Genomic DNA, 9,659 nt, shown 5'->3' on the forward strand with positions numbered 1-9,659 from the left:
GCATGGCTGCCGGCTGCCATCTTGGCTGACAGTTAATTTGCATAAGGATATGCTGATTAGCCAATGGGAAGGGTAGCGGTCGTACGCCAATTACCATGTTTCTCTTTTATTAGTGTAGATTATTATCTATTATTATTACTTCAATTACAAAGGGAAATTTATTGCATTTTCAATTGCTTATTTTTATCATTAAGATAGTTCCTAACCTTGCCCAGCTGGCATGGCTCAGTGGTAGAGCATCGACCTATGAAATAGGGGATCACAGTTTGATTCCTAGTCAGGGTTGTGGGATCAATCTTCAGTAGGGGGCAGTCAATCAATGATTCTCTCTCATTATTTATGTTTCTCTCTTTCTCTCTCCTTTTCCCTTCCTCTCTGATATCAATAAAAATATATTAAAAAAAATAAAAAACAGCTCTGACCGGTTTGGCTCAGTGGATAGAGCGTCAGCCTGCGGACTGAAAGGTCCCAGGTTCAATTTCGGTCAAGGGCATGTACCTTGGTTGCGGGCACATCCCCAATAGGGGGTGTGCAGGAGGCAGCTGATCAATGTTTATATTTTTTAAAAATAAAAATAAAAAACAAGGTTAGGAACTATCTTTTTTTTTAAATATATTTTTTATTGACTTCCTGGTTCACAGATCGATGCTCAACCACTGGGCCAGGACAACCAGGCTAACCTTGTTTTATGATTCTCTGCTTTAAATGTCAAGCAAAAACTTCCCTGTGGTTGCTATGAGTCCAGAGGAATAAGATTATTTCAAATTCCAGATTATCACATCTGTGACTAGAGTTACTTTGAGGTTAGCTGCAATCCCATTGACCTAGAAAAGCTTTTACTAAAAATACACACACACACACACACACACACACACATAGCCTTTTTTCTTTATTTAAAAAATCTTTATTGTTGAGAGTATTACAGATGTCCCTCTTTCCCCCCTTGTCTCTCCACCTTTTTTTCATTCTCAAGGGTCTTTTTTAAATTTATTGTCATGGCATTGCTTCATAGGGTCATATAGGTTTCAGGTGTACATTTCCATGATACATGATCTGTATATTGTATTGTGTGCCCACCACCCGAAGTCAAATCATCTTCTGTCACCATACATTTGGCCCCCTTTAGCCTTTTATGCCCTCCCACCCCCTTCCCTCTGGGAACCACAATACTGTTGTCTGTCTTTGTGAGTTTCAGTTTTATATCCCACATATGAGTGAAATTTCGCTTTTTCTAACTGACTTATTTCACTTAGCATAATATTTTCAAGATCCATCCATGTTGCCATAAATGGCAGTATTTCATCCTTTCTTATGACTGATTTGATTTGCATTTCCCTAAAACTGAAGTTGAACATCTTTTCATATATCTGTTGGCTGTTTGTATGCCTTCTTGGGAGAGGTGTCTGTTCAGGTCCTCTGCCCACTTTTTAATTGGGTCGTTTGTTTGTTTGGTGTTGAGTTGTATGAGTTCTTTATATATGTTGATACTATTGATTTCTAATTTAATTCCACTGTGATCAAAAGACGTGTGTGTGTGTGTGTGTGTGTGTGTGTGTGTGTGTGTGTGTAATCTTCAGTTTACTGCTGACTGGTGTTAGTCTAATATATCTTTTGGCATTTCCTGCATTCTTTTCTCTTTAAAGTGTGTTTCTTGTAGGGAGAATATAGTTGGGTTTTGTTTTTTAATCCAATCTGATGTGTTCTAATTTTCACTTGAGGTGTTTAGGCCATTTGCATTTAATGGGATTATTGATATAAGTAGGTTTAAGTCTACCCTCTGGCTATCTGTTTTCTGTTTGTACTATCTGTTTTTTTTAACTCTCCCTTACTTTGAAGTCATTGAGATTATTATTATTATTTCACTTTATCTCCTTTTTTGACTTATCCTATATAATAAAGAGCTAATATGCTACTTACACTGAACAGCAGAACGACCTTCCAGACAACCGTTCAGACGACCTTCTGGACAAAGCCGGGGCTGCAAGGACCGAGGCAGCTGGGGCTGCGAGGGCTGAGAGCCCCTTGCAGGAATTTCGTGCATCGGGCCTCTAGTTACATATAACTTTGTTTTGTTGTTTTAGTGGTTTCCTTAGGGTTTAGTATACATCTTTAACTCATCACAGTCTACTTTCAAATCATGTAAAGTATAAAACCTTACAATGGGGTACCTCCATTTCTCCCCTCCCAGCCTTTATACTATATTTGACCTGTACTTGTTATCAACTCCAAAATATAAAATTGCTCTTTAAAAATAGTCAATTACTGCTTAAAGAACTTTTTAAATCTGATACATTTACTCATATTGCAACCTTTTCAATGCTCTTTGATCCTTTGTGTGCATTCAGATTTCTACCTGGTATCATTTTTCTTCTGCCAAAGGACTTTTCTTTAACATGTCTTGTAGTGTGGATCTCCTGGCAATGAATTCTTTCAACTTTTGGACGTCTGAAAAAGTCAATTTATTTTATGTTTCAATTACAGTTTACAGTCGATATTATTTTGCATTAGTTTCAGGTGTACAGCATAGTGGTTAGACAATCATATGCTTTACAAAGTGATCCCCCGAACTCTGAAGAATATAACTGTTTCTTAGATTTCTCAGTGCACCAATTATCTCAGGGTTATGATATGCCACTCTGACTGTTTAAAGAAACATTTTACATTCCCGTGACTACTTTGTAACTATCAATTTGGGGTTTTTTTTGTTTTGTTTTCAAATATATTTTTATTGATTTCAGAGAGGAAGGGAGAGGGAGAGAGAGCTAGAAACATCAATAATGAAAGAGAATCATTGATGGGCTGCCTCCTGCACGCCCCCTACTGGGGCTTGAGCCTACAACTCAGGCATGTGCCCTGACCAGGAATCCAACCATGACCTCCTGGTTCATAGGTTGACGCTCAACCACCGAGCTACACCTGCCGGGTGTAACTACCAATTTGTACTTCTTAATCCCTTCATCTTTTTCACTCAGCCTCCCAACACCCTTCCCCTCTGGTAACCATCAATCTGTTCTCTATATTTATAAGCCTGTTTCTAATTTTGTTTTTGTTTTTGTTCTTTAGACTTCACATATAAGTGAAATCATATGGCATTTATCTTTCCCTGTCTGACTTATTTCACTTAGCATTATAACTTCTAGGTCCATCTATGCTGTCACAAATGATAAGATTTCATTCTGAAAACCTTTATATTTTACTTTCATTTTGAAAGATTTTTCACTACATATAGAATTATAGACTGAAAGATATTTTTTCTCTCAGTACTTTTAGATAATGCTCCATTGTATGCTCACTTACATTGTTTCCAATGAGAAAAAGCTGCCATCAACTTCACCTATGTTCCTCTGTACATGTGTCTTTTGATCTGGCTGTTTCTAAGACATGTTTGATTATAATCTGCCTTGGTGTTGTTTTCTGGCTAAGACTGTGTTTCACATAGGATTATGCTGCTCCCACGTTGCTGAGTTTAATCCCCCAAATCACGTTGATAATCAGGTAGATGGACCTAAACAAGAAAGCCACATATGTAAACAAGAATAAAAAGAGTACCGGTGTCCCCCACTTTCCAAAAGTTTGTTTCTACATTAGTAACGTTTTTGCTAACTGAAAGAAACCCAAAGAGGATTTTCACTTTTACAAAAAGACTGTTTCCATATTGATGTAGGTCTTTCCTTAAGTGAAGTGTAGCAATGTGAACGAACTTTCCGAAAGCAGGGGGTACACTTCACTTGACACTATTTTGACTCACAGAAGGTTTCATAGGAACTCTTTTCTTTCAGATAGCCAGCGGAGACCTGTGCTTTAGCTCAGGGTTTCAAAGGGACTTGTGTGACAGAACCCACCCAGTGGAAAAAGACCTCCATCCATTTTATCAATTCTTTTTTTCAATTAGGCATTCTCAAGAGTAAAAATTTTAAAGTTTTTCTAAATGTTTTTGGATTTTTAAATTTATTTATTTATTTTAGTTCAGAGAGAGGAAGGGAGAGATAGAAACATCAATGATGAGAGAGTCCCCTACTGGGGATCGGGCATGTGCCCTGACTGAGAATCAAACCGTGACCTCCTGGTTCATAGGTCGGCCCTCAACCACGGAGCCACACCATCAAAAGTGAAATTTTGATTGCTCTTCTACTATTTCCTCTGCAGCAGTTTTAAAACATGGCCCCCAAATTCTTTGCCATTCTTCCCACTGAGAAGTGAGATCTATGTCTTCTGCCCTTGAATCTGGGTTCTGTGACTACTTGACTAATGGGATGCAGCAGAAGCAACACTGTGCCCGTTTCTGGGCCCAGATGTTAAGACACTGTCATTCCTACGTTCTCTCTTGGGATGCTTGTTCTTTGATCCCAGCTCTATGCCATAAGTGACCCCAGCTTCCTGGCTACAGGCCCACATTTCACTACCTTGGCTGAGCTCCCGGAGAGCCAGCCCAGCCACATGAGTGACACATCTTGAAAGTGGACCTGCCAGCCCCAGTCTAGCTGTTCCAGCTGACATCATGCGGAACAGAAGTGATCTGTCTGCAGGGAGCCCTGCCCAAACTCCAGATTTGACAGCAAAATAGATGGTTTGTTGGTGGTTATTTTTACATGATTTGTTGCATAGAAATAGATAAACAAAACATTCCTCCCTAAAACATTGGTTTCTAAAGCAACATCTCAGACAAGTAGATTCGGCTCAGACCTATTGTGGTTTCTTCTCTTCCAACTTCTAATCCGTCCTATGACCCAAGGTGTTCTGTTCTCTTTTCCTTCTGCACTGAGATAATCTTGTCCTTGTAGAGGACTCGGCTGTTTGCAGAAAGCACTGGTTCTTCAAATCTGCGCGCATTCCAAGTGTTCTTCTGAGACTGATCCCCTCCATCATGCTCCGCGGGACGCTGCTTACCTGCTCTCTGTGTTAACCGTTCTTTCCTGCTAGTCTCCCAACCGGCGCGGTCTACTTTGGCATCTGTTTCCTCTGCCCAATCAATGTTCTCTTTACTAGCCAGGACCTCTGCTCACGATACCTGTTTAAACTCACATTTGGTATGGGCGTGTTTATTAAGAACTTCCACCACCTGTGCCTCGCTGAATCTGGGCTCAGTCAAGAGATCAAAACCACACCCGTTATTTGAATAGAGAGTTTAACATATGTTCACAGATGTAGAGGTCTTAAATAGGTAACTGTATCGGTCAAGGAACTCCAGAGAAATAGAACCAAAGCCTCTTATTATATACTAGAGGCCCGATGCACAAAATGCATGCAAGAGTAGGCCTTCCTTCCCCTGGATGCCGGCACCAGCTTCCCTCTGGCACCCAGGACCCAGGCTTCCCTCGCAGCCCTGGCTTTGTCCGGAAGGTCATCCAGTCTAATTAGCATATTATGCTTTTATTATTATAGTTAGATAGATATATTTCAAAGAATTGACTTACAAAATGCTTCTGGAGGCTAGCAAGTCTGAAATCTGTAGGGCAAGTCAGCAGGTTGGAAATTGTCAAGCAAGAGCTAAAGCTGCAGTCTCGAGGCAGAATTTCTTCCTCCTCCACAAAAACCCAGGTTTTGCTAGTAAGAATTTTCATTAGTGAGAGCAATCTCCTTTACTTAAAGTCACCATAGCGATAACATATTGTCACAGCAACATCTAGATTACTGTTTCATTTAGGAACTAGGTATACAGACTGGCCATCACAGTAACTAAAAAGGTTAAAAGACACCAGGCCAACGTGGCTCAGTGGTGGAGCATAGACATGTGAACCCAGAGGTCATAGTTCAATTCCCAGTCAGGGCACATGCCCAGACTGTGGGCTCAGTCCCCAATGTGGGGCATGCAGGAGGCAGCTGATCAATGATTCTCTCTCATCATTGATGTTTCTATTCTCTCTATCCCTCTCCCTTCCTCCCTGAAATAGATGTGTGTGTGTGTGTGTGTGTGTGTGAGAGAGAGAGAGAGAGAGAGAACTATAAGATATCATGGAAGCTGCAACTTCTGAGATCTGAGGAAGCAAAGGGAAAAGGAAGAAATTATTAAAACTTAGAAACTTAGTAGAGAGGGCCCAGAGGAACTGAACCTCAGGCCTCTGGGTAGGGGGCACTGTTCAGCCAGGACTAGCTGTCTGAGTTCCGAAGAGGGGGCCCAGCAGACTGGGGTCCAGGTCTCTGAGGAAGGGGCACTGGCTGGCTATTGCTGCTGTCCCCAAGGGAAACACGAGGCTGATGCTGCAAGTGTTAGAAAAACTTCAAACGGAATTCAGCTGCTGCTATACCGAGAAAAACAATGCTTATGTGATGATGAAGAGGTTTGCTGGGGTCATACTCACAGGAACCACCAGAGGCAGGAAATACACAGCAAGGAGCAAGCCCCGTGTTCCTTCCCCAGCCTTGCAGTCTCCACCTAGTGTCCCTATGGGCAGAGCCACTGAGAAAGCATAATTGTGGTTTTCAGAGTCACACGTACACATAAATACATACATACACATAATAAGCAAGTAACTGGTCATTAAGCCATAACGGATATTTATCATTTGCTTTTTTCACTAACCATTTCACATTTCCTTTGCCTTTATCCTGTGCCTCCGATGGTTGGGGATTTTTTTGTATGATGTGGAAATCATCTTGCCTGAAGGATCTGAATCATCACGGGTGATGCCTTTGGCAAGCGGGTAGGAAAACTGTCATTTTCTACTAGTTATTGCTGTTGAACTTGGAAATACTAAAAGCCACTTCTGAGAATACCCTGGGTTCCAGATATAGTTTCCCTGCCCCACTGAGTGGCAGTAATGCAATCAATGTCGCTCACCCAGCCAGCAGAGTCACCACTCTTTTTGCTGGTTTGTTTAGAAGCATGAGGACCCCAAAATGGCCAGGTGACCACCTCATCTTCCAAATCAATGCAAAGTTGGTATACATCGTGACAGAAGCATTTGTGTTTGGCTAATTAAGACTCCAAACCAGTAAGTGCTCAAAAAAAAAAAATCCAAGGGCAGGCTATGAGATCTAATAGTGGGAGGGGCCGGTCCACATCTACCTCTGATTCCCAGGCCCATGTAGCTCGTCAATGGGAAACACAGAACTCTATATGTGTCTATGAGTCAAGGTGTGATCTACATCCTTTGAACAAGAACTTCTCTCCTTTCAGGGTATAATCGCCCAACTGGTGCCTTGACTAAGCCAGCTTTCTAATCTTTCTATTAGGCCAGATGTTTCTGGGTGGTGGGGTATGTGCCTGGACCAGTTCATCCCATGGCTGCGATTCTTTTGAAATGTCTATCTTGATCAGAAGCAATGCTGTTTACAGTACACCATAGTCCGTGATCACAGATGGTGCTGGCAGAGGATTCTTGGGCAGGAAAGCAATTATGCACTCCTCAGAATACGTGTCGTCTCAGTGAGGAAAATGTTGGCTCCCCTCCATGATGGAAGGGGCTCCATGTAATCAACTTGCCCCTGGGAGCTAGCTGGGCAGCCCCTTAGGCAATGATGGCATGGCAGGGGCTCAGTTTAGTTGTGAAGTGAAGCATCTGACAGCATTGATAGGAAAGCCTTGATTAGGGCAAGTCATGGTGTTGAGCCCACACTTAGTCCTCATTCCTGCCACGACTGCCACTTTATACACAGGCCCATTAAGCCAGGCCTGGAGTAGCTGGGGAAGAAGCTGACTGAAATCCATAGGATGAGTCATTTTGTCCCCCTTCAATCAAGGGACTCTGAGTCTGCAATTGGCTTAGGTCTGGAAATTGGATAAGGGGCCATTCAAGTCAGCTTTTTGGCCACTAGAATTCTTTTTCCATTTTAATTTATTTTTCCCCATCACTATTTATGCCCCTTATACTCTCTTCCACCTCCACCCACCCCCTTCCACACCCTGAAATCACCACACTGTTGCCCATGTCCATGAGTTCTTTCTCTTGTTCTTTTTTGCTCAATCCCTCCACTCCCCCTCAAATAACCCCCCACACAGACACCAGAGCTGTCTGTCTGCCTGCTCTCTGTCTATGAATCTGACTCTATTTTGCTTATTGGTTCAGTTTGTTCATTAAATTCTACATATGAGTGAAATCATATGGTACTTGTCCTTCTTTGACTGGCTTATTTCACTTGGCGTAATGTTCTCCAGGTCCCTCCATCCATGCTGTCACAAAGAGTAAAATTTTCTTCCTTTTTATGGCCGAGTTTTATTCCATTGTGTAAATGTACCATAGCTGTTTTATCCACTCTACTACTAATGGACACTTGGGCTGCTTCCAAATCTTGGCTCTTTTAAATAACCCTGCAATATAGTGGTGCATATGTTCTTTCAAATTAGTGTTTCCGGTTTCTTTGGATAAATTTCCAGAAGTGGAATTGCTTGGTCATAAAGCAGTTCCATTTTTAATTTTTTTAGGTCACTCCATACTGCTTTCCACAGAGGCTGCACCAATCTGTATTCCCATCAACAGAGCACACGTGTTCCCTTTTCTCTGCATCCTTGCAAACACTTGTTGTTTGGCGATGTATTGATGACAGCCTTTCTGACAAGTGTGAGATGGTGTCCCATTGTGGTTTTAATTTGCATTTCTCTGATGATTAGTGACACTGAACATCATTTCATATGTCTGTCGGCCATCTGCATGTCCTCTTTGGAGAAGTGTCTATTCAGGTCCTCTGCCATTTTGTTGAGTTGTACTATGAGTTCTTCAAAAATTTTGGATGGTAACTCTTTATCAGGTGTATCTTATTCATCTGAGGAAATTCATGTCAATCTCATTAAAAATGAAGGAACATATCTTTTAAGCCATTTAATGGAAACATATCCTTCTCACCGACCCCAGCCCACTCCCACTCCCACAGCTCCCGTGTTTCTTGTCTGAAGTCGTTCTCATTCGATGAATGGAGCCTGTGATGGTGCCATCTAGTGCTCTTCAAACCTTGTTTTCTCATGTGCTACTTTGAACAGGTGGAAAGGGTTACCTTTCCTGATCATTCTCCTAAAACTAGATAAATAGATGGCCAGAGGTTGATGTGAGCTTGTTGCAGACTTTTTCAGAGACTGGATGAAAGATGAAATCATTCTTAAAGTCCCTCCCAGAGCTGAGAACTGGGCAGAGAAATGTTCTACTCAGCTGGCCAACAGCGTCTGTCTTCAAGCCTGAGCTAAAGTGAGGGCCTGGCAGAAAAAGCCGGGAGAGGTCAGACCCACAGGCAGCATTTCCAGAAACTCTACGCCCTCCCCCACCCCCCACACTGTTCAGGACCAAGTACAACTGACCATACAGATTAAAACCTAACACACATGGGGAATCACACGCAGGGCTGTCATCATTCTCCTTTTCAAGGAGAGCAGTCTTAGATATTGAACTAGCTTGAGGCTACAGATATACAAAATGGCAGGAACAGGTAAGCCAGCCCAGATCTCCTGCCTAAGAATGCTACATCTGTTTCTCCTCTCTGTTCCTTAAGGCACCTGGGTCTGCAGGTAGCAACGCCCGTGGGAGCCACCTCAAGGTATAGCATTATCAACATCCAGATTGTTCTCCAGGAATAGGCAGCAGCTTTGCTCCTGGATTCATGGGGAGTCAAGCAAGTTTGTTTCCAGAGCTTTCTGCCCTCCCTTTCTGTCCCCAGGATCACCAGGCACCCCTTTCCTTGTGAGGCACCAGCCCTCAGGCTTCCCTTTCTGAAACAGCACCTCTAGCGCCTCT

Source organism: Myotis brandtii, unplaced genomic scaffold (genome assembly GCF_000412655.1).
Source record: "Myotis brandtii unplaced genomic scaffold, ASM41265v1 scaffold898, whole genome shotgun sequence".
In the NCBI taxonomy this organism is placed as follows: domain Eukaryota; kingdom Metazoa; phylum Chordata; class Mammalia; order Chiroptera; family Vespertilionidae; genus Myotis; species Myotis brandtii.